Source organism: Protopterus annectens, chromosome 10.part0, assembly GCF_019279795.1.
Source record: "Protopterus annectens isolate FY-2018-M chromosome 10.part0, PAN1.0, whole genome shotgun sequence".
In the NCBI taxonomy this organism is placed as follows: domain Eukaryota; kingdom Metazoa; phylum Chordata; order Ceratodontiformes; family Protopteridae; genus Protopterus; species Protopterus annectens.
Window position 1 is genome coordinate 1,510,712,760 of NC_056744.1, and position 26,970 is coordinate 1,510,739,729.

Genomic DNA, 26,970 nt, shown 5'->3' on the forward strand with positions numbered 1-26,970 from the left:
TGGACATGGCCTTGTATGTCAGGCAGAGATCACCTCTGAGTAGGCGGTATGCAACCGAGTACAGCTGTAATTTCTTCAGTCAAGCTGCATAGGGCATGTGTTTGAGGCCAGTGATCCTCTTGGTGAAGTACTTCTGTGGTCTTTCCAGCTGTTGCAGGTGTCTTGTAAGGTACATCCCAAATGGGGTGTTGTACTCTATGATGGGTCTGATGAGTGATGAGTAGAGGGGCACAATGACCTCTTTTGATTTGGATGCAAACCCTTTTGTGATTAGGTGGGCCAAATAGAAGAATTTTCTAACCACTTTGGCAATGTGATTATCAAAGGTGAGATTACTGTCTACTTGGGTCCCCAGATCCCTTATTATGTCTTCCATATTTAGGGGACTACCACCTATGTGGTAGTTTGTGGGTACTTTGTTTTCTCCAAAGGGGATGACTATGCACTTTTTGGCATTTAGCTTGAGGCCATGATTTTGACACCAGGTATCCGTCTCAGTGAGACCCTTTTGAAGGATGTCTGTGTCAGCCGGAGAGTCAATTATAGCCCCTAGTTTGCAGTCATCTGCAAACTTGGTCAGCCATAGTCCTCCTGTGCTTGCCTGTACCTCTGAGAAGTATATGCTGAACAGGAGGGGTCCTAGGACTGAGCCCTGGGGAACTCCACTTGTAACCGATTTAGAGTCTGACCTAGCTCCCGTAACTCTCACCATGTGGGTTCTGTCCATAAGCCAGTTGGCAACCTATCTTGTGACATAGGGATTTATGTTCAGGCAGGTGAGCTTGTCTATAATACCAGAATGGGGAATGGTGTTGAAGGCCTTTGCGAGGTCTAGGTAGGCTGTGTGTACCACTTTTCCCTCATCTATAGCCCTGGTAACTGTCTCAAAGAAGTCCACCAGGTTTAGGAGGCATGATCTGCCCTTAACAAAGCTGAACTGGGTAGGGTCCAGTGTTTGGATGTTCCCAATGTCTCTGTTAATGAGTTCCATGATGATGTGCTCCATAGCCTTGCAGACCAAGCTAGTCAGGCTTATAGGGCGATGGTTCCTGGGGTCTGTTGTGGCTCCACCTTTATGAAGCGGGATAACCGCTGCTGTACGTCACTCTATGGGTACATAGCCTGTGGAGAGGCTGAGTTTGAACAGTGTGTTTAGGTGAGGGGTTAGTTTGTCTTTGAGCTCGTGTAGGACGCAGCCTGGGACACCATCCGGTCCCACTGATGCTGTGTTATTGGCTTTGGAGAGGGCTGTTTTAATCTGAGTGTCTGTGATTTCAGGCACTCTACATTCTTTTGGTATGGTTATGGGCCCTCTTGGGGGTGAGAGGGGAGTGAAGTTTGTGCTGAACTTGTCTGCCAGGATATTGGCGATATCAGTTGGTTCAGTGTATTTTATGCCATTCTGCACTAACTCCGAACAGATCTGAGCATTGCCACTTAGATTCTTGACATAGCTAAAGAATGCCTTGTGGTTATCTTTGGAGTCCTTGGCAATTTTTCTTTCAAGGCTTGCCTTGGATGATTTTATGAGGGATCGTAGTGTCTTGCTGATACTGATCAGGGATGTCTTCCCTTCTTGGGATTTTACTCTTTTCTGTACTAGTTTCCTCCCTCTATTGTGTAGCTTATTTATGGCAGGAGTTCACCAGACTGGTTTCCTTTTCTTGGAGAAGTGAGTCTTGGTTTTGCTTGGGATGGCATGATCCATGCATTCTTGTAGGTGCCCTTAGAATGCATTAGTAAAGGATTTTGCAGCTTGGACAGTGTTATCCTTCAGCATGGGGGCTTTGAAACTTCCCACCTCGGTCTTGAGTAACGTGAAGTTTGCTTTTGAAAAGTTTTTCACTGTGTTTTTTTTTGTCCGGGGGTGGGGGTGGAATGTGGATATCCAAAGTGATTTGTTTATGGTCAGCTCTAACCAGTGAGGGGTTGACCTCCGGTGTGGAACAGCAGTCGCCCATGTTGGTGATGACCAGGTCCAATACGTTGTCACCTCTGGTGGGTGTGTTGACCAGTTGAACCAGGGCTTTTGAGTTTATAAATTCTAGGAAATGTTGGGCAAGGGAGTTAGTACTTAAGTATTTCTCCCAGTTAATGTTTGGGTAATTGAAATCATCCAATATTAGGGTGTTTGGTGGGACCTTTATGTTTCCCAGTATTTCCGGAAATGTGGAATGGGGGTCCTGGGACATGGTGTGTGATCTGTAGCAAGCTACAATTTGAATTGCAGTTTTGCCCATTGTTTGTTGCACGTGGATGATCTCTGAAGCATCATGCTGTGCCACTAACCTGAAGGTGTGGGTATCCTTGATGAATATGGATACGTCCCCGCCTTTTGTATTTCGGTTTGGGTTCTGTGGCCGAAATATATGGCATAAGTTGTAGCCTGGTAGTGCTGGGGTGCTCTCTGGAGCCTTAAACCAGGTTTCTGTTACTGCACATATATTGATTTTCTCCATACTGAGGAGTGCCTCGAGTGTGTGCATTTTGAGGTTCAGACTTCTGGCATTGAGTAGCATTACCCTCAGTTTTTTGTTACTTGTACAATTTACGGCGGTGGGTTTGTCTTTTGAGCCTTGCCTAAAAAAGGCACTATGGGGGTGGCAAGAGCCTTGGCCAGTATTCAAAAGCCTAAGGGTGACATGTGCAAGCCATCTCTAGTGAAGCAGCGTGACTTGTCGAGCATGGCGTCCCAGGCAGACAGACACTGGATCCCCTTTGTATGACACCAAAAACTTAGCCAATTGTTGAAATTGAAAATTTTTTCTTTATACCGTGGTATCATTCTTGATGAGGGCAGGATGCTACTCAGGGTCAGGGTCATACTGGCATGGGCTATGTGATCAGAGAGCTCTTCCACATCTCTTTTCATGTAGTCCAGAGAGGTATGGCTCAGGTCATTCACACCAACGTGGACAATGACAGAGTCATATTTGTACTTGTTCTGTAGTGAGCTGAGTGCTTGTGTTATGTGGCGGATCCTGGCACCCGACAGGCAGCTACCAGTAATCTTCTCCTTATTCAGCCTAGTGAGTGGGACATCAGTGTGCCTGACCATAGAGTCACCTATTACTAGTATGTTGGGTATGTTATTTTGCCTTAAGGGCTGTGATTGCATGGCACACTGGTTTTGTGAAGTATGTGTTTCATGGTTTGTGTTGGGGGGGGGTGGAGGTTGCTTGGATGTTTGCTTTGGTGGTCTCTGTTGGTTTAGCAGATTTTTATTTAGAGCCTCTGAGTATGTTTTCATTTATTTATGTGTGTTTTTTTCCAGTGCTGTTTTAATGGGTTCATGTGAGACTGGTGGTGTGATGCAAGTATTTCCCTTCTCCTCTTGACTGTCTGATATGCAGTCTTGGGTTGAGAGAGCTTAGCCTCCAGTATGGCCATATAATTGCATCTCTCGTATGTATTAGTGTTTGGTGGTAGGAGGAGGGGCTTGTCTGTGTACATGAGGCAGTTGTAACATTGCCTCAAAATGCCCATATTCACCAGCTGGACTGGAGAGTACACCTGAAACTGCCCTTTGGACATGCCTGGATAGGTACAGTGAACTGTTTTACTGGATGGCTGGTAAGGTCAAATAGAGAGCCTTGTCCTTCTGTACAGTACAGGAGGGTCTTGTGCTAGGGTTTATAAGTGCTTGTTATAAGTTTTGAGAGGGTCTTGTACTAGGGTTTATAAGTGCTTGCTATAAGTTTTGAGCAAGTGCCAGGCTGAGAAAAAAAAGTGGCTTGAGTGCTTAAGTTGAAAGTTTGTCTAGTTCCAAGGAAAAAATTGAAGAGGAGACTTTGTGGAGCCAGGAATAGTTTTACCCTACCCCAACAAGCACACGACCAGAGATATCACCAGGAACCGGATGATTTGTAGAAAACTCAACTTTAATTTAATTTAACTTCACAAATAAAATGTGCTCAAAGGATGATTTAAAATCACAATACAGTCAAGCAGTAGCCCTTTTCTCTGCCCTCCTTTATTTTTTATCAAGACTTGATATCTCTGGTGATATCTCTGGTGTTGTTAAATTTGTTGCTTTGTTGCTGTCATTATTGATAGTTTTACCCTAGCTAACCAGTGCTGCCCAGCACGCAAAACCGGGCAAATACGGTATTTATAGCAGGGAAATGAAAGAGAGAGAAATTAGCCCAAAATGGCCAATAAACTACTAATTTCTGGGCTGAAACCACACCTCCAGGGACAGACAGGCTACTCAAAGCTCCCCTCCCTCACAGGTGAACAGAGAACTTCCTTCTATCCAAGTAAGGTATGGGCAAACACAGATTTGTAACACAGCCCTGAATTCAGCACTAACCTGAAAACTGGACTATACTAGCTTAGAAAGGTGGGAAACAAGTGTGTGTGTGTGTGTGTGTGTGTGTGTGTGTGTGTGTGTGTGTGTGTGTGTGTGTGTGTGTGTATATATATATATATATATATATATATATATATATATATATATATATATATATATATATATATACATATACATTTTTTTTTTAAGAAAATAAAGCCGATACACTCAAAAACACTTTAAATGCACAGAAAAGGATACTTATTGTTATATATCTCAGATCAGAGTTGTAGTCAATGCCCCTAGTAATAAAGTAGGAAGAAGCACAAATACAGTAAAAGCAGATTAATAAAGTACAATAGAAAACAAACAAACTGATTTAAACAAGTTACCCAATTAACCAGAAAAAAGCTCAAAACTGAGCCCTGTTCCAGCAGTCTTCAATCAGATAAGTTTTAACTGCACACCCCTGCTTACAGGGGAACCTTCTCCAAAAAAGATGGCCTGGATCAGTGCTCAAGTTATACAAACAAAGCTAGATTCAGCAGGCCTGAATCTGTTCTATGATACAGCATCAAGCCGCACCAATTTCAGAAAGAAACAATTCAAATAAGCAGGCACAATAAGCCTGTGACCAGATATTCCCAGCTCAGAAGGGCAGAATCCAGCCTCTCCTCCCACAAGAGTACAGACCACAAACCTTCTTAATGTAGAATAACTGGCCTGAAGCCCAAGTGCCTAAGCCAGAACTAATACACTTTTAGAATAGCAGACACTGGGCCTTCAATCAGCAATTCCCAGCTTAGAAGGATGTAAGCTACTTGTTCTGCCACAACAGTGCAGACCACAAACCTTCTTAATGTAAAACAGCCTGTATGAAGCCCAAGTGCTTAAACCAAAAGACTTAGAATAACAGTTACAGTTTAATCAAGCTACTTCCAAGCAGTAATAAATGCAGCAGAATAAATGAAACTGAGTACTATTAAGAAAAGCAAAAGAAAGTAGGAGGAAAGACAAATACAGTAAAAGCAAATATATATATATATTTATTTTTTGGCCTTCTCAAATCTACTCTCTGTATTAGAGTGAACACTAGACTCAGAATATGATCTCACTGTAATTGGCTAAGTGAGCAAATGAGATGGACCCAGGAGGAGTGTTCTAATACAGACTTACAGGAGGGCGGGCAATTCCAGAGCCAGCAACACTTAATACCAATGCAACAACAGGGAGGGAGGATGGGAACTAACTGCAGAGAGACACAGAGCACATTGTAAAACACACACAACAGAAAAAATGAAACTATAGTACTTTTAAATCTGCAAGTTTGTACTTAACAGAATATTAAAATATAAGTTTCACTTAGCTCCAGTTTCTAATGCAGATGTTTGTAGCCAAGCAAGTCTCTCAAGAGTTGAGCATAAAATGATTTCTCAAACTTTGTGGCTAGCACTTAAAGTACAGAGGAATCCCTCATGCTGGTGTGTATGTGTGTTTTTGTTTGAATGTGTACTTGTATCGTTGTGTGTGTTGGTTCTCCCATTATTTCAGGCTTTGTCCAGACTTCTTCGACTAAGAGATTGAGAGGTATGGGTCCAGTCCTACTTCCACAAAGCATGCTATAAACTCCTGTTTACTGCACAGATGTGGCTTCTATATTGTACCTATCTCTGAATAAGCCAGTAATGATTCAGTGATCCATCCTGCTGTCACCGTGTCACTGATCCCTCCATGTCACACATCTAGGGGATTGTTGGTTGAGGTTTACAGATGCTGCTGCATGAGAGTTGGCACTGTGATAACTTATTTGCCTCTGCAAAACTACAACCTTCAGGATGCTCCTTGCCTTTATATTCAGACACAGCTGACTGTATGACTTCATGCCTGATGACTATGAATTACTGCCTGTTTTCACCATCTTTATTTCACATCATTATGGAGCCATCAAACTCAGCTTCTTCATTTAACTGTTATTACAAGGTCATTTGCATAGTACTTTTCTGTGACATTTAGGCCATTGCACTTTAATGCTGTGTGGTTATATAAATCCCTAGTTAGTTTTATGTGAACTTTGCAAACTGACTTTGAATATCCTCATGATTCCTAGTATGAATAAAATGTAGGTCTGTATCAAACCTGCTCTAATACTTCTGGGGGGGTTTCATCAGTTCCTCTCCCTACCAACTGATGTCTTCAAACCTACACACAGGCAAAACACTATGTCTTGAAGAAAACAGCACCATCCTCTCTGCCAGTTCATTAGAGATTCTCTCAATGTAGTAGAAGATATGGTTATTAAGTATTAAGTCCTGAATAGATAAGAAACAGAAAAATAAAGCACTGCAACTCTTAAAAAATTAGCATTCAACATTGATGAAAGAATATTTGGAAGATCAGGGATTGATGGACAACAATTGGATAGGAGTAGGGGAGACAACTCAGGGACAGGTAGAGGGACTGTGGTGTGTATGTGTGTTTCTGTTTGAATGTGTACTTGTGTGTATGGGAGAGTGGCTACTGAGCGATTCCTATGCCTACATGATGGAGCCACAGCAGCTCATATCATAGAATTGCAGATCAGCAATGGTCTGCACCTTGCAGTGGTAACTGCTATCCAGAGACATGTGGATTAGCTGATAATGAGATCCTTCCTCATCACAGCTAGCATGTCAATGACTCAGAAAAATACTGTATTGTGAGAGCATGTTTTATTTTAGTGTGACCACCCATGTACTTTGTATATCTCTGCAAAGTATGAGCTACAGTCATGAATGATGACCCCAATCTACCATATCCAACAACATGCTAAGGAGAGATATAATCAATGCAGTCTGCGTGCTGTAGCCATGATTGGTGACTCACATCCAGTGATCCACCATCCCTAGCAATGTGTTGCGGAACTGGGTAACCAAGGCAGCCTTCACACTACAATCCTGAATGATGACCTCTATCAACCAGCCCTAGCAATGTGTTGGGGAAAGGTCCAGCCAATGCAGCATGCAAGCTACAGCCCTGAATGACGATGGTTATCTGCCATCCATAAAAGTATGTTAAGGAGAGAAATGCAACCAATTTAGCCTGCATGCTGCAACACTGAATGTTGATCCCCATTCGCCATCTTTAACAATGTGCTGAGGAAAGGTACAACCAGTGCAGGCTGCATGTTACAACCCAGAATGACTGCTCTAATCCAGCATTACTAATGACATGTTGAGGAAGGTACAATCAAAGCAGCATGTATGCAACAACCATGAATAATGGCCTCCATCCATTATCCTCCATGGTATGTTGTGGGTAAGTGCAGCTATTGCAGCTTACCTTTTAACAGTCACTGATGATGATGATGACGATGACTCTTGCCAACCACCTTTAATGCTATGTTGATAGGAGGTGCAACTAATGCAGCCTACCTACTACAGCCATGACTAAAGACCCCTGCCCATCATACCTAACAGCATGCTGATAAATGCTGAAGAAAGGTGCACGTTAGACTGAATGCCAAATAAGGAACAAAGGTGCACACCAGCCTGAATGCTGAACATGTATACCATTGAAAAGAGAGACTGGCAAACTGTCTAAGCAGAGTACCATTCTATTGATCTGGTGTTATGCATTTGCCTCCTTAGGATCCACAGGAACAGAATTAAGGTGTTTCCAGGCTGTCTATGGGCAAACAAGATGGGGAATGAAAGAACAAATAGATAAATAAAACATTCATTCCAATCTGGCTAGTGATCTTAACCTCAGAAGAAAGCCAGGTCTGTTTTGGTGCCCCCCCCCCCCAAACAAAAGCAGGAAAAAAGACCCTGCTTCAGGACTATTCTTTCTACATTTACAACTCTAAAAAATTACTTGCAACACTTGCAGCATACCACAAACAAAGCATGAAGTGCTTCAGTCTAGGTTCAGGCACCTAAGCAGTGTGGCATTTCCCTGTGGTACATTTGGTCAAGGCACATGGCTGAAATGACATTTACCTGTATTAGAATAGGGCTGTTGTGAATTTCCTGTGGGCAAACAGAAGAATGCAGTGCCATGTCTACAACTTCAACAACCAAATGCACAGGGAATAAATAATGACCATGACCCCCAAGGCAGCACGAGGCAACAGGCAGAATGGCAGGCATCAGCAGCAGGCTAGTCAGTGGGCATGTCAGTGTCAGTAAAAATGCAAAACAGTGTAAGAAACTTCTCTGTGTGGAAGATTTTCAGTCTATATATTTCTAGTTAATCACTGTATATTAATCAGATCAGACAATAATAGTAGAAGTAGTGAACGTAAACTCGTCAAGTCAAAACAAAACAAAAAGTATTAATAGAAAATATATAATTGTACAGCATTACTAAGTATTCGAAAGTAATCCAAGCAAGGCAGGCAGTCTGTTTCCAGTCAAAAATCCTTTATTAAGTACACAGACAAGCGATCCAAGTAAAACAAAAATAGAGTAATAATTTCCTCACAAGCTTTCTAAATATATATATACTTTTTATCAGGCATGGGAGTGGTTTATTGTGCTGTAAAACAAAGTGTTATTGGTACACATGTTCAATTCACATCCCTTCCCCCATCAGTGTGACATTTGAGCTGGTCCTGCCCTACCTAGTAGCTGACATAATAATGTATAGCCCTTATATACTTTAAATAAAATTTATAATAATGTGGTACCTCTTATTTAACCAAATTATTAAGTAGATTATTAAGTCTGTGATTTTATCCAAGACAATATACTACATGGCTGGAAATATATCAACCTTAGTTCATTTGGCGATCAAAAATTATATATAAATATATACATATACAATTTGCATGTAAAAATCAGTTTCTATTTTCATAACCTATTGTTAACAAAGATCGCTTTCGTCCTTCTAGACTTCTTCAGGTCTGTGTACAAGAACCCTAAAAACCTATATAATTGTATAATTAGTTAGTATTGTTATTACCATCATTTTGAATAAAGTGGAAAAAAGAACCAGAAAAAAATAAAAATAAGAAAAAAATGTATGTATGATGATAGAAAAAATACACTTAATTTCAAATGATTTAAAATGGTATTTAAAACCAATTTGTAGAAAAAAATAAAATACAATTAGTCATGTAAACAATGTGGCAATTTTCTAAGTTCCAGTGCACTTTTAATTGAACAGTAGTAGTTTAGTCCAGGCTTTCTAAAAGAGTTCAGTTTTAATTGCCACATGAGTTCATGTTTCTCCAGAATATTCGGGGTGTCTCCTTCAAGATCACCCATGTCTATGCGATCCAGAATCTGGAACTTAAAACCTGCCTGTGTGTCTTTTATGAAGAGAAAGGTGTTTGGCTAGTGCATTATTTTTACCTCCAGAACTGATTTCTGACAGATGACATGAAATCCTACGCTTGAGTTTATTTATAGTCTTGCCAACATAGAATGCAAAAATGGTTCCATCTCTGTGGTAATTCGAGCTAATCTATAGCCTTGGGATTTCCTTCATGCTGTAGCACACTTCTAAGTGTTGTAGTTGCATAAACATGTACTGTATACACTGAGCACAACACTCATTTCTTCTACCCCCATGCACTTCATTACTAAAGTTGTGGGCATGTCAGTGTGCTTGTCTTTGCCCACAGGGAATTCACAGAAAGCCATATTTCTCTGCAGCTGAATGTCACTTCAGCCATGTGTCCTCAGCCAAATGTACCACAGAGAAATGTCTCACTGCCTAGGCACCTGTACCTATTTCAGTCCAGCAGTTCTGACAACAGAAGCAGTATCTGAATTAATTTCTATATCAACCTTCAGAAATATAGATACAGAAATGAATACCTGTACTCAATACCAGTTGATCAGCATCTCATGATTACTCGCCCTATTATCTTGCACTTGGGGTCACTAACCCCTTCATCCCATAATACTATGCCACTGACTACTGGAGAAGATGCACTTTATATGTAGTGTATGGGGTGAAGATGTGTGCTTGTCTTTGCCTAGCTGAATTCTTGCAGTAGACTTCATGAGCCATGGCCATGCACATACAAGCTCACACAAGAAGATCCAAACTGTGTTTGTTTTCAAGAAACCAAACAGACATGTGAGAGTATGCATTTTATACATTTTATATGTGAAAGGATGGGGTAATGTCCTTTCCATCTCCCAAAGTACCCATCTGGTGCTGTAACCTCCCATCCTCTAGCATGTTCTGGAACATATACGAGAGGGTTATAAATCTGAAATAAGATGGAAGAAAAACAATTGAATTGATATAAGGGAAGTCTAATCCAGAGCAAGACTGCCAAAGAAAAAAGTAAATACAAGAACATTATGGGACATCTGAGTGGTCATTTAACCTTTCTACAGAGAATCAATTCTAGCAATGATGTTACATATGCTGACAACGATTTCCATACAATTCAAGAAATTTGTAGCTTTGTAGATCTCTGACTATGCCTTGTCTTATTGTACTCATTGTAAATGCAGCATTATAAACATTTAAAACTTTCTAGATCTGAAGACACTAAACTAAGAGGTACCTGGCTAAGGACCCATATAAGCACGACCCTTTACTGTAATGAAAACTATTCAGAACTACATCTGTGCATTACTATAGACAAGCTTTACAACTCCTGGTTTGTTTCTTACATGATATAGTTGCATTCATTCACCATCTATTCACACTCATCATTTTTCAAGAAACAATTAAACAAGCAGATTTCCTCACCTGGATATAAGAGATCTTCCCCTCCTGCTCAAGTTGGAGCTCTGTAATGTATTTGAGTTTTAATTCTAGAGCATCTGTAGCAGTTTTCAACTTTTCCTAGATATACAGATAAATATTAAGTCAGCAGGTTTTCATATTCATATATTATACATTGTCTTTACCAAAGATTTAAAACAGTTTGGAGCATATGGTCGTATAGCAACGGGTATAGCTAAATATATAAATCCAAATAGAAAAACATTCGACAACAACATTCTTATAATTATACTACAGAACTTAAAAATACAGTCTAAAATATGGCTGGAATAATTTCACATCAAAACAATCTGAGAAGAGCTAGAAATGGAGACATGTTTGTAAGACATTTTCTTTGTAAGACATGTTCTTAATATAAGTTTATACTGCAGTACCATCACTGTTTTTTTACATTTTCCATAGCTGACTATCACAAGCCACAAACATTTTGTTTTATTTAGTGGGTATACTGGTCCCCCCTACTTAGCCTTTACCAAGCTCAACTTAGCTGACATCCAGGGCCAGTGAAGAGATAAAGAATACTAGTGCAACATCACACTGCTACTGGGTAGTGTGCCTTAACCTCTCCTAACTCTTGGCAGCATTGAAAGCACTGCTTAGAGGTTGTATCAGTATGAGACTGCCCATTTGTGCTCGTGCTCAACCTCTTACTAAGTGGTATACCTGCTTTGCAGTAAACAGATTGTTAGGCACTTAAGTTGTTATATTGTAACAAACCTAGGCTCTCTCATTCTGTCTGTCTCTCTCTCTCTCGTTCTTCCCAGGATGGGTGACCTAACATCACTTACTCACTCACTCCCATCATCCCCCATGCAGTCTCTCCAGCTCCCATGCTGCTCATTGAATACGGGTTATCAGGATCACAGTAAGGGCTTTACCCTCCGCGCCATGGAGCCACTTGCATGTACCATCATTATTTTTCTCTGTGTGTGTTTTTAAACACCTTTATTATATTATCACTTGTGAAATAGACAAACTTATGTTTATATAAAAGAAAACAAACCATATTAACACGCTCACTCATACAAACATTATATATCACATATGTTTTTCTGTACAATATCATCATTCCAACATTACATAAATTGCTTAGTTTGCGGCTTCCACTAAACCTTATTCCTCCACCAAAACATTTTTCTCTATATACTTTTCTCACAGTTTACATTTTGTCTATGTAATTTGCTCCTACCCTTTTCTTAAAATACAACTCTTAATTCTTTTATCTCTGTTACAATACTCACTACTTCAAATATGGTCAGTTTAGATTTTGATTTCCATTTTCTAATAATTGCTTTTTTGGCAGCCACTAGAATTAAACATAACAAGGCCTTACTATGTCTAGACAATTCAAATCCTGCATACCAGCTCAAAAAATCATTTACTTAGTTACACCCATTTGCTTCCCCAGTATTTCTGAAAGAGTACTCTGTATGGGATTTTTAAATTCTGCCAACTCATTACACCCCCAAAACATATGTTCCAGTTACTTCTTTCTTCCCCATCACCCCTGCGACATTTGCCATCTACTTGAGGAAAAATTCTTTGAAGTCTACTTCAGGTATAAAAATAAGTATGCAAACACTTCTGAAGAAAATACTAAATCTTTTAGAATTTGTTGCATATTTGGGAGCCATACATATGCTCTGCCATTGTTTTTTGTGAATTGCTTATCCAATCTCTCCTCCCACTCTTTTCTAATTTCCCCAAATGAATCCTATAGTCATTATGCAATAATTTCTATGCCCTGCTAATTATCCCTTTTTTAGTAGTAGCTTCTGTTCTTGATTCAACAAAAAGATCTAGCAGTGCAGGTCTTTCACTTAGGACCCCCTATCCCTTTGTCTTTGCCTATACTTTGATATTAATCCATGAGGGAAGGTAGTCTAAAGCCTGCAGTACAAATGTCTTTCTGGCCTCTTCCCATTCTGTTACCTTTCCCTCTCTAATAATTTGTTCCCAAAACCTGGGTTCCTTTGCCAGTGTCCACCAGTAAATCCCATTCCCCCTCTTGCCTATTGTCTGTACCCCTAATAGCAGTCATCCCTTGGCAGAATTGTCTTTCTACATTCCCGTGTTGGCTTAGTTCTTAGAATACTCCCCTCAATTTTATGAATATAATATTCTCCAACTGTTGTTATTCTCCTTAAGGATCTGCATCCAAAATCCCACTTTCTCCTTATTTCTTGAATTTCTTGCATGCTTCATCATCATAATCAGCAATATCCCTTTCCACTTTGAATTGTAGCTTTCTGCTTTTGTTATGTACAACACCATAGCTGTATAGATCTAAAATATCCATTCAAATCAATTATTCCTAAACCACCTTGTTCTATTGGATGGATCAACTTATCCCTGTTAGAGTCTTGACCTCTTCTCCACCCAGATAAAAGTCTTTAACTCTTTTTTAATTATTAACCCCAACTTGTCTTCTGATTGATAAATATATACCTGACCTCTGTATAAAACTAAAGGGACTAAAAGCAGTGTCACTACTTGTATCTTACTATCCATATCTATAGACAAGATGTTCCCGTTTCTCGGTTTTTGTATTATCCTTAGTTTACTCCCTTCCCACATATCCTAACCTGCCATAACCCATACTCCTAAATACTTCATTTTATCATGTCCCCATAAATATGGGCATTGCTGAACCAGTTCACATGTGGTTGTACAGTTTACAGCTATATCGTCTGTTATATCTTCATTCATTTTATATCTTGAAAAAACAGCATACTATCTCAGAATATTCCACAACACTGAGATGTCCTTTTCTGGTTTTATCATGTGCAAAATAATATCATCTGCAAATAAGCCATGTTTTCTGAATTACCATACCGATTATATCCTTCAGTTTCTGAGTTTCTTATTTTCTTTGCCAATTGTTCCAAATATAATGCATATTCAGGAACAACTTATCAGAGAAGAATGCTTCCATATTAATTTTTGCCTTTGATTTATCGTATATCCTCCTAATTAAACTCATTAATGTGTTATGCAATTCAAATTCTTCCATTGTCCTGCTCATAAAATCCCAGCTTACTCTTTCGAATGCTTTCTCTGCATTAAAGCCCACCAACAGCAAAGGTATTTTCTTGCATTCTGCTTCCTCCTGGATCATCATTGGTTTATTAATGTTGTCAATTATGTACCTCTCCTCCACAAAACTACATTAATCCATATCTATAATTGTTGGAAATACCTTTGCAATTTGCTTAGCCATTTTAGACATAAACACTTTATAATTTTGGTTTAAAATTGAAACTGACCTATACGAAGCTGGAACTGGTGGGTTTTTACCATCATTCCATCCACCACAGTTTTTTCCAGGATGTTGGTGCTTCCCTCCTTTTAAAATACTGTTAAATAAAACCTTCCAGATCTTTATCACTTTATTAGTTTATTACATTGGTTATACATCACCATTTTTGTCTCATCTCCTCCTATCTTAAATGTTAACTGTTGAACTTCATCTGCCTCTAGCCTTGGCACGTATAAGTTTTCCAGTATTTCCATTTGTACCTTTTTCTTGACTTCCACAATTCTCTGCTTATATACATTTTCATAAAATGTCCAAAATATCTCTAATACCTCTACAGGATCTCTGATCATTTTTCTTCTTATAGGCTCATAGTTTTGGCAACAACCCTTTCTACTGTCTGTTGCCAAAGTTGTTGTGTTAAATGTTTTTGTGCTCTGGCATTATTATCAAAATCAGCTGCTTAAAAGCAATATTTATAAACATATGCATATTATCCAGGTAGTCCCTTATTTTATCTTACTCTGCATTTATGCTTCTTCTTGTTCCGTGAGAGTCCCCTTATTCTGCAATACTTTTAACCTTTCCTCTAAATAATATTGTTACTTCGTAACCATATCTCTTTCTCTTTTATTTTAACCCAATGTTTAAACTCCACTTTCATTTTATCCTGCTCACTAGCTATAACGTCTGCATAACTTTCTATCTTCCCTAATAACTCCTGAATAATTCCCCTACCCATTCTTTAAATTCCTCTCTTTTTAACAGGTAACTCTTATGGAAGTGCCAGTGTTTCATTTTTATGTCATTATCCTCCATTTGTACCTTAGTTATTGTTGATACATGATCTGAAATAGTTATCAGGTTTGTGTGAAAGTTTTCAATCAAATGCACATGTTCCTGTGAAATATAATTTCAGTCTCATCTAGCCCAGTTATTGTACCTTGGGGAATAATATGTAAATTATCTCGGAGTTCTTACTACCGAATTCACATCTTCCACACCCAATATTTTCATAACTTTCCTCAGAAATCTACCCTGTTTTATTTTATTTCCCTTCTAGGCCCCCATTTATGTCCTCACAGTCATAAATTAAATTTCAGTCCCCACCTGTAAGTAATAGACCCTGCTGAAGCCTGATTATTTCTCCCAACATTTTCTTAAGCTCAGTAATAGCAGTTTTAAGTGGAATATAAAAACATGCCAGCATAATCCTCCTCCCTTTCAGTAGCACCTTACAACAATAATCTTCCATCATTGTTGTTCATTTCCCTCATCTATCTCTATTGCAGCTCATCTAGCAATTAGTATAAGTACTCCCCTTTTCTTTGTCCCTGATATGCTGCTGAATATCCATCCTGAAATCTTTTCTTTATTAAATTCACAAGCTAATTTCTTTCCAAACGTGTCTCCTGCAGCATTGCAATTTAAAACTCTTTGCTTTTTGTCTATAACTGTGAGACCGTTCATGTTCCTCCTGTATGATAAGAAATGTATTATTTTCACCTATTATATATATATATATATATATATATATATATATATATATATATACATACAGCTTTTTAGGTATCTATTTCCAGCTTTTATGATGCATGCACCCACTAATGTTTGGAAGGTTGATCTTTTATACCAGTTGTTTCTTGTCATCTTCATTTGAACCTATATCACATTTTACAAGACTTTTTTTTAATGAAAACACTCAAACAAAACAACAAAATGCACTGTCAGAACATCCCCAAAATACATTAACTTAATACAAACACACAAAATTATGAACATCTTCAAATAATGAAGTTTAACTTTCCTATTAGGAATAATTGTCCTAAATAGACAGCTGTACACAAAGGCATTATATAATCTAAATACAAGGTTATTCATTCTAAAACACATGTTACTGCATGTGTTACTACTTATGCTAATTGCTGTTCATTTTTGTTTTATCTTTATGCCACTTCCAGATATGGAAAACTATTTGCATGCTTTCAGAAAACATTAACTTTTAGCCTTAAAGAAACCAATGTTCTGGCTTTCATTGTCCTATAATCAGCTTGTCTCCATGGAAACATAAGAAAAGAATTTAGCACTCAGCTGCATGCTTCTAAAGTCATTCTGTTATTAGCTAATGGAAACTTTTCCTTGAATTCAGTGTTCTTTTATTTACTTACTTCCACTTAAAACTTATTAGATTAAGCCAAGGAACTTAATCCAGACATTCACCTATGCAAAAGTAAGACAAAACATATCAGTAGTACATATACTATGATCTGTGAACATTTACACCCCATATGTGACAGGAGTCCCCGTGGACTATGTTGTTTGCAGATGACATTGTGATCTGTAGTGAAAGTAGGGAACAGGTGGAGGAGACCCTGGAGAGGGTGAGATATGCTCTAGAGAGGAGAGGAATGAAGGTCAGCAGGCCTAAGACAGAATATATTTGTGTGAATGAGGGGGAGGATAGAGGAATGGTGAGGATGCAGAGAGTAGAGGTGGCGAAGGTGGATGAGTTTAAATACTTAAGATCAACAGTTCAGAGTAATGGTGAGTGTGGAAGAGAGGTGAAGAAGAGAGTACAGGCAGGATGGAGTGGGTGGAGAAGAGTGTCGGGAGTGATTTGTGACAGATGAGTACCAGTAAGAGTGAAAGGGAAGGTCTACAAGAGGGTAGTGAGACCAGCTATGTTATATGGGTTGGAGACAGTGGCATTGACAAAAAGGCAGGAGTCAGAGCTTGACGTGGCAGAGTTGAAGATGTTAAGATTTGCACTGGGTGTGATGAGGATGGACAGAATTAGGAATAAGCATATTAGAGTCAGCCCAGGTTGGAAGGTTTGGAGACAAAGCCAGAGAGGCAAGATTACGTTGGTTTGGAGATGTGCTGAGAAGGGATGCAGAGTATATTGGGAAAAAGATGCTAAGGATGAAGCTGCCAGGTAACAGGAAAAGAGGAAGGCCTAATATAAGGTTTATGGATGTGGTGAGAGAGGACATGTAGGTGGATGGTGTGACAGAGCAAGATGCAGAGGACTGGAAGAAATGGAAACAGTTGATCTGCTGTGGTGACTCCTGATGGGAGCAGCCGAAAGAAGAAGATGCTACTTCAGCAACACATGATTACAGCCTATTAACTTGAACATGCTTTTCCCAGCCTTTCTTCTCTTTTTACATTGTAGTGCCTATATTTCTTAAAACTAAAAATGAAAAAGGCACCTATTTACTTCAGTATTTTTATAACACATAACTGAAAATGCTTTACCACATAAGATGCAATTTATATCATGAAAAGTTTATAGAAATACTGTTAAGAACAGAAAGGCCAGGATGCACAGCTCAATCACGGAGTTTGGAGCCTGTCCAATCCAGTAAACAAGGCTGGGGACATGCACAAGCCTCCCAGCACTATTCCAGCATGGACGAGACAGAATAATGCAAATCACATCATTTACTGGTGAAAAACATGCAAATGAGGTGAATTTGTGATCCAGGAAGCAGAGATGCATACGTGTTGGAGGCATGACCACAGCAGAAATGTATGGGGTTAGTAATCGCATACATTTCTGCAAAAATAAAAATGGGGGCATGACAGCTTAAAATAAAGCATGTATTATGTTCGTTTTGGCCATTGGCATGGCAAAGTGTTTCAAATTGTAAAAATCAAAAGTATATATATATATATATATATATATATATATATATATATATATATATATATATATATATATACACACACATATATATATATCTATAGGGCTCTTTAAGTAGAGCACAGCAGTGTGCAAATGTGATTGTGCAGAAAATGAAAAAAAAATATTAAAACGGCAATTAAATGTGAAACATTAATTTTGCCATTATACTGGGCAGCATGCAGACTCATAACAATGACAGGTAACAGTGGTTGCTAAGGACATAGGCTCCGGTGTAGTGGTGTAACTAGGGTATAAGCCAGTAGGGGGTATGTAAATGAATTAAATTTATTGAATAGCAAAATGGGAGACCGTGTCTGCGGGTACCTAACTGTGTAGGAGCTATAATGTGGTGGTGTAAGCAGAAGAAGCAACTGACATAGAAAGGGAGTATGTCATGCTTGGTGTAAGCACACTGGAGCTCTGTGACTTCTATTCTCACTCAGCTAAGCACAACTAAGCAAGGGGGTATGTCTGAGGCTGCTTAGCTGTGCTTAACTGATTTAAGAAATGCTGAGTGTGTTCATGTCCAGCGGATGGCCCTTTCTGCTCATCAATGTTTACACTAGCTGAAACAGTTTGTGTGGCATGCCACGGGGCTTAAAAGGGGAGGAAATGGGGAAAAAAGGGAAATAGCAGAATAAAGGCAATCTACTACAAATAAGCAATAAGGCCTTTGACACTCACAGTGGCCCTTTCAAAGCCATCAGTCATAGAGCTGGCAGGTGGCCGTGGGGCTTAAAAGGAGAGGAAATGTTACAAAAAAAGGGGAAATAGCAGAATAAAGGCACTCGACCACAATTCACTAATAAGGCCTCTGCTACTTACAGAGGCCAATTCAAAGCCATCAATAATATAGCTGGCAGCTGGAATGCATCATAGTCAGCCAATCACACAGACAGCATCTGCAGCACACCAGTATAAACTATGCAAACACCCTTCAGCCTGTTTTTTCCCACAAACTCTGTACCATTGGAGTACACACTTGGGAATTTTAACTGACAAAATTATAGGAGCTGCTGCTGGTTTGCTACATTTCTACATGCTACAGACTGAGGTCGGTGATGAGAATGATGGTAACAACTGGCCCAGATTGAGGAGGAGGAGAGTGTACAGACCCAGCATAACCTTTCAGTGGCTACATGAGCTGAAAATACTAGGACGCTACAGGGTGAACAGGGACATACTACAGCAACTCACCGAGCTCTGCCAGCCTCACCTTAGACCCAGAGCCAACAGAGGGGACGCCAGCCCAGTCAAAACCAAGGTATGTGTAGCCTTAAGAATACCAGCTACAGGTACTTTCCAAAGACCTACTGGGGACATCATGAGGGTCTCACAGGCATCTACATCCAGGGTACTCCACCAGTTCCTGGATGTCATGGTAATCCATGCCAGTGAGCACTATATTTCCCCAGCACCCCTGAGGAGAGGACCAGCAAAACGCATCTCTTCAAACATGTAGCACACTACCCATTGGTACTGAGTGCCATAGACTGCACTCATCTCCACATCAAAGCACCAGCAGGTGAAGAAGGTAGAGTGTACATTTACTGCAAGGGCTATCACTCCATCAACTGCCAGGTCATGTGCAATTCCCAGGGCATTATCATGAATGTGTGTACTGGCACCCCTGACAGTTATCACAACTCCCACATCTGGCATGCCTCACAGCTGTGCCAGGCATTTGCCAGGGGGGCATCCCATATGGCCATATCATGGGGATGCTGGTTATGCACTGGAACCATGGATGATGACACCCATCAGAAATGCACACACACCCACTGAAGAATGCCATAATGAGGCACATGCACAAACTAGGAACATTGCAGAGCATCTGTTTGGGCTGCTCAGGTCACTGTTCCTCTGCCTTGACATATCTGGTGGAGCTCTGCAATACTCTCCAGCCACATTTGCACACATGTTCATAGTATGTGCCATGCTACACAATATGATCCTGTGGAAACAGCTGCAGCTGGGAAGGGAAGGGGCACACAGCCCCCCACCATTGCCAAGGTCCCCACCGGCACAGGGGGACATGGGAGAGGAACCCCCTGAGCTTGCCCCTGTAGGTGTGCCCAGTATGCCCTGGCCTTGACAAAGAGGCAATGCACAGCACATACACTGACACCCTAGGGACCCAGGGACTGACACCTTTATCCAACTCACTCACACAGTAAAATGGATGCCACACACATCACACTACTTGTACTTTACCATGTATAGGCTATGTACTTTGTGCATCTGACAGAGTCAGCCCTCAAGAACCATCCTCAGAACTGCTGCAGCCACAAGGTAAGTCACTCTTTTTAACAATAAATGAATGGAGTAATACATTTTTGGTAGCATATCTAAGGTATCACTGTATGTATGCCAGGGAATGGGGTGGCCTACCTGGATAGCAGCAGACAACTGACAGCTATGTGAGACAACAGGAAATGTACGTCCAGTACTCGCTTCCCCAGAGTATGCAGTAGTCTACTAGGTGACAACATTCACTTCAGTGTATGTGGGGGACTAACAAACTGTTGGGTCATAGGTCACATGCATTGATGTCAATGTTGGGGTCCCATACTTACCCCTTAGCCTCTCCTAGCAAGTCAGACATAAAAAATCATAAAGAAATGTCTGGCAAAGGCACACAAAAAGGGACAATAATTGAATATTATTCTTAAAGAATTACACAGTGATATCACAGCAGGTCTTGCAGTTACTTTAAGTCTCTGAAGGGTAAGAAGTCTGAAACTCAAATGTCTGCCATTGTATTCTAACCTTTGGTCTGTAGTGATATGACAGTATTCAACAAGAGAGGCACAACACTATGCTAAATTGAACCAAAATGTAAAGCCAACATCTGCACAGTCTGTGCAAATGTGTAGAGTTGACAGGTATGCCCTTCCAACACACCTGTGTCCCCATAGAAATGCCGTAATATATATGTTCATAGGGTAACAGCAGAAGAGCACACATTCCCGGGGCTGTCCCAATCAACTTGATAACTTGTTGCATGGCCACAATATGCAGGGGTCAATGAGCTATGTATATGCATGGTTAATGCTGTCAAGAAGTGGGCAGCACTTACTCTTGGCTATTGTGGCTCAGTGGCCTAGGTACAGTACTGTAGTTGACAGGGTCCATGTTCCAAGACTTTCTGTGTCAAATATTTTGCATGTCAGCTACACCTACAGTAGGAGTTGTACACACTGTTCAGAAGTCAATATCTGTTACTGCAGAAAAGCTGGAAAAGTCAGGGACAGGGGGGCATGCATATGGGCAGTACACAACTCACAGTAACCTACACAGTGCCTAGCATACCTCTCAACTGTACAGATTTTTGCAGAATGTCCACACATTTTTGCATCATATGTTTGGTCTGTTTTTCATGAATTTGTGGTTTTCCGTCAAATCACTGGCAAATCATTAAAGACTAAAGTCAGAAAATATTGAAATATTTTAGTTTCAGACATCATACCCTCTAGAAAATGCATACTAATGCAAAACATGTCATTGTATCAACTATCTAAGTTCATAAGGACAATAATATTTAAAACTTGTCCCTATTTTGGGCCTTTGTCCCCCAATTATTTATAACTTTGTCCAGATTTATGGCTCTAAGAGGTTGAGAGGTATAGTGCCTACTAGGACAGCAGGCACCTGAAAGTCAGTGCACTGCCAGGTTATGAATGGGTGCCACCTTACTGTGTCAGCACTGACAACAAGTCACTGGCCACCATCCATACCCCTGGAATGACAGGCTGCTACAGAAGGACGACAAGTATCCCTCGTATATCTGTTCTGCTTGACCTAACTTTGCATTTGCTTGCCAAACTATTTGCAAAATAAGAAAGGTTCATGTCAAAACATCAGTGGCAGACAGTGGAGAAGCAGACGTCATACCTATAAGAAATAGCAAGCAAATACCAAACCAGTCTCCCAACTGTCTATGCTTAGAAGAGCAGTATTAACACCCTGTTTCCATGTGTGGGCCTGTGTCTGACTGTCATGCATGGGCTTCTCCAGATGTCAATCTGTGAGGGGTTGACAGCTAGGGCCAACATGTAGCCTCATAACAACATAGCAACACAAACCATCTGAGGACCACAGCAGATGTAGTGGTGCAATGATGGACAACATGCTAAATAGGTACACTCAAGAGTTGCGAAGTTCATAACCCTGTGTGTGATGTTACGGCATCTACCCCGCTCACACCAGAGATACAAATACATAACAGCAGCCAATGTGGGCAAAGCTTGTGACTGGACTACAGAAGGACAAAGAGACATGCATAAGGGGAAGGGGAACCACTGGCCAGACAAATGGAGAATGTGTAAACCAGAATAAATTGTGGCAGTAACATAGGTTCCCTGCAGTGTATGGAGTCTGTAAACATAACCCACAACTATGCAACACCCACCCACATAAGTGGAGGTCCGCAACAAAGCAAAAATGCAAACAAAGGACACCTCAGACACAAAAACACATGAGAACTCCACAAACCTACACACCACAGAACATACATTGTTCACACACCAGTGTCTTGCAACCAGTAAGGCCTTACCATAAACCCAACATATTACTCATAGGAGACTCCATTGTGAGACACACAGATAGATGTGCCTCTCACCAGGCTGGATAAGGAGAAAGTCATGCTTGCTTGTTAGTCAGGTGCCAGAATCTGTCATATCACACATGCACTCAAGTCACTCCACAGCAGGTACTGCTGTCACTCTGGCCTAGTCCATGGCGGTGTGAACATCAGGTGTACCTCCCTGGACTATAGAAAGGTAGACACAATTCAGCTTGCTGAATATGTGTCCCATTAAGATATGTTCCTAGCCTTAAGCAGCATTCTACCATCACCTGAAATGATGGCTCAGTATAAACAGAAAATGATTGTCAGTAACAATTGGCTTACTTACTGGTGACATCCCTGCAGGATCCACTGCCTGGCAGCTTGAAACATATGATTGACAGACCATGCTGTTTTGCTATAGATGGCCTGCATCTGTCTGACTTGGCCTTCAGGTCTTTGGCAAAGGCCCTTGCTTCCCCCATAGTCACTTTTTAGGGAAAGTCAATCTTCTTCTTCTTCTTTCGGCTTTTCCCGGTTAGGGGTCGCCACAGTGGATCACCTGTCTGCTCATGATTGGCAGTGGAGTTTTACAGTGTCGAGTTGCCAGCCCGGCGCCCAACCTTCCACAGAAGGCATGCACACACTCATACCTAGGGCCAATTTAGAGTGTCCAATCCACCTACAGCATGTCTTTGGGATGTGGGAGGAAACCCACGTGACCACAGGGAGGACATGCAGACTCCGCACAGAAGGCACCCCAGCCGATGATCGAAATGGAGAACCTCTTGCTGTGTGGTGGCAATGCTAACCGCTGCACTACCGTGGCCACCCTTTTTAGGGAAAGTCAATACTACCTACATAAAACACGCAACAAAACAGACAATCATAATGCCTTCCTCACATTTGTCTGCATTCCCAAAGGAAGTTCCAAAATCTGTGCAGAACTGTTGGTCAAGGACACCACATACACAAATACTGTAGACATAGCCAATCTACTAGCTGACAGATTCATTGGAAATGTCTCCCCTCTGCCCCCCATCAGGAAAGCAGGACATCCCCAGTACCTGATCACCCAACCCTTATCACTAGGGAAAAGGGCATCACTGCCCTTTCAAAGCCAAGAAGACAGCCTCCATAGGACCTGAATACATCCTAGGCTGCAACCTACATGAATCCAGTTATGAACTGGCAGCATCAGTATGCACCCTACACAACCAAAGCCTGAGTACTGCCTTTGTCACAGCCGAGTGGCAGACAGCCTCTATCATCCCTTTACACCAAGGTGGAGTGTTCACCGATCCAGGAAATTAAAGACCCATCAGCCTAACTAGCTTGATCTGCAAGGAAATGCAATGGATTATCATGGACTTCATTAACAGGGACATTGGCAAACTCCAAATACTTGACCCCACACAGTCTGCCTTTATCAAGGGGGAGGTATGTCAGTGAACTCTGGATGACTTTGCTGAGACCGCCAATAAAGGCATGGATGAGATAAAGATGGTGCACTCCAGCCACCTTGACTTGGCCAAAGCCTTGCACACTATTCCCCACTTGGCCATAGTGCATGAACTCTGTCAACTAGGCAGCAATCCATATGTTACCAGATGGGTAGCAAACTGGTTCATTGATAGAACCCAAATAATCATAATAGGGGTAGCCAACTCAAGCAGTACACTCGTAATGAGAGGGATACCCCAGGGATTGGTCTGGGGGCCTCTGGTATACGGGATATACTTCCATGAGGTGCAGGCCAAAAACACTGGCCTATGGCTGACCAAGCTGGCAGATGACTGTAAGCTGGGAACAGTCAATACCCAAATTGATGTGGACGCCCTGCAACAGGGTCTCACCAAAACAAACGACTGCTGCCAGAAACATGGCCACAAGCTGAATGCCTGCAGATGCATCATCATCCCCTTTGGGGAGACTGATGTCCCCACATATTATCACATTGACAACAATGTCCTACATACACAATCAGTAGTGAGGCATTTGGCCACCCAATTTGATAGCAACCTGAAGTCTGAGCACTATGTTGCTTCTGTTGTACAGAAAGCTTCATAGATGGGCCAACTCAAAAATAAGTGGATCTTATCCAAGGACAAATAGGTCATAAGATGCATGCATTCCAGGCTTATAAGGCCAATTATTTTGTTCACCTCCTCCCTTCAGCATGTACCTCACAAAGCACATGCAGCAGCTGTATCAACCACAAAGGTTCCTCACTGGGAGAATCCAGGACCCCAAACACCTACCCTACACAGATAGGCTAACAGCACTGTCCTTCTACTCAGTTCCATACAGACTCCACAGAGGTGACCTCTGTCTGTCATACAAAGCAATACAGACCCTGCCTTGACCGGACTGTTGCACATCTGGAAGTCAAGGCTCACTCGATCAACCTGTAGGCACAGCATCAACCTGGTCTGTGATATCAATAGGGCTTGTTGGTGTGACAGATATGTGTCTCACAGACTTCCACCATCTGTGGAATACACTCCCTGTCCACATCAAGTCAAGTGCCTCAATACCCCTTGTGAAGTGCTCCCTGAATAACTGCATGGGAAACAGAAAATACAGTCCTGTGATTCCACCTGTGTCCCTGCTGGACAGGGGCTATGAGTCCTGACATGTCTTAACATTGACTACACTTTTGTCTGTGAGGGTTATGAGGGCTTCAGGGCCAATAGCCTAGTAACCTCATAACAACCTATCAACCTATAAACAAATGTCTGTCAGTGGTTCACCACATTACTCTATACTGCTCTGCCACTGACATACCTGGAAACCACAGTGCTATGTGAAATATACCACACATATAATGGACATCTCTGCTCAGTAGAATGCATTCTGTACCCACACCAGGCTATGACTTTTCAGTTAAGAAGAATACCACACAAGCATAGATCCACAGCCAGAATATCACTAAGGTGCTGGACTGTTTACACAGCTTCAGCAACTAATTGGCTGTAGCCACAACTTTCAACTGGCTGGATTGGGCAAGAATGTCTATAGTTTGGCTCATATTTTTGGTCTGTGCATCATACATCTTGCATTTCTCTGGTAAATCACTCTGATGATCTGTGGATTTCTTTCAGTAAGTAAAGACAGAAAACATTTCAGAGTCAGACGTCACATATGTCAAAAAATGTCTGCTAAAACAAGCCCTGTTACTCTAGCAACTTTCTACATTAATAAGAGCAATATTTACAGTATCTCCGTATGTTTGGGCCATTGATCCCCCATTTTGTCAGGCTATCTCCAGATTTCTTGCACTAACAGGTTGAGAGGTATGACTGTAGCGCACAAAACCCCAGACCGGAGTAAAGATATCTCTGGAATGGAGTCCCACTCTTACTATAGAAGGTCACACTGCACATGCGCCTACACTTAGAGAATTACAGCCCATGTCTAAACCCACATCGGAGTTTATAACTATATTATGCATATATGTCTTTGCATACAGACAGCTATGTACACCTTAACTGTCTCTACCTACACCCATCAGACAGGATTACCATCAGCTAGCTGTAGGTGGCCCATATGTGATATGTCTGCATCTGTCGTGTGTGATACACAGACATTTATATTGGCAACATATAACACTATTTCAAGCATACACACACATAGACATGGAGAAGAGAGAAAGAGAGACAGACAGTGATAGAGAGAAGAGAGAGACAGACACATAGGGAGACACACACACACACACACACACACACACACACACACACACACACACACACACACACACACACACAGAGTGAATCATAGACAGGGATACCCTGAAAGGCATAGAGTGATGTCCTGCTGCATAGAGTTGCATACCAGTTGTAACCAGTCACATGTGCCAGCATGAAAGTGAGCTTCATTGTGTAATAGTACTGAGGTAGGGGTTGTAATATCACATCACCTACATTTGTGTGTATGTGTTTGTAGGTTAAAGTATTATGAGGCCTTTCCCACTCAGTACACATCCCATTACCCTTCTTTACAATATCTGCTGATATCATTCACCTTAGAAGTACCTTTGGATAGTTGTCAGCCTTATAATCTCTTTGGAGTATGCAATCACTGTGTAATGCTATCATACAAATAACTAGAGAGGTAGGTGCTCTAATCTCAGTCTTGGCAAATGTACGTGTGTGTGTGTGTGTGTGTGTGTGTGTGTGTGTGTGTGTGTGTGTGTAGGTTAAAGATTTTTAGGCCATTGCTACCCAGTACACTTCCCATTGCCCTACTTTAGCAGTCCTGCTGATGTCAGTTACCCTAGAAGTACCTTTGGACATTCATCAGCCCTACAAGCTCCATGGCATGTGCAATAACTCTATAACAGTAAACTACAAATAACTAAATAGGCAGGGGGCCTAATCTCAGTTCTGGTAAATGGGTGTGTTTATAGGTTGAAGTATTTTGAGGTCTTTCCCACCCAG

The 26,970-nt window shown here is 41.0% G+C and overlaps 1 long non-coding RNA gene across 1 annotated transcript in view; it reads right to left on the reverse strand.

The window, feature by feature from the left end:
• Positions 1-1,674: 1,674 nt before the first annotated feature.
• The window catches only part of LOC122812849, a 41,986-nt gene continuing 16,690 nt past the window's right edge, over positions 1,675-26,970 (reverse strand). The window contains exons 2-4 of the long non-coding RNA XR_006366591.1: positions 10,985-11,080; positions 10,888-10,889; positions 1,675-1,688 (exon numbers count right to left, since the gene is read on the reverse strand). This is a non-coding gene — a long non-coding RNA (uncharacterized LOC122812849). The remainder of the gene's footprint in view (positions 1,689-10,887; positions 10,890-10,984; positions 11,081-26,970) is intronic.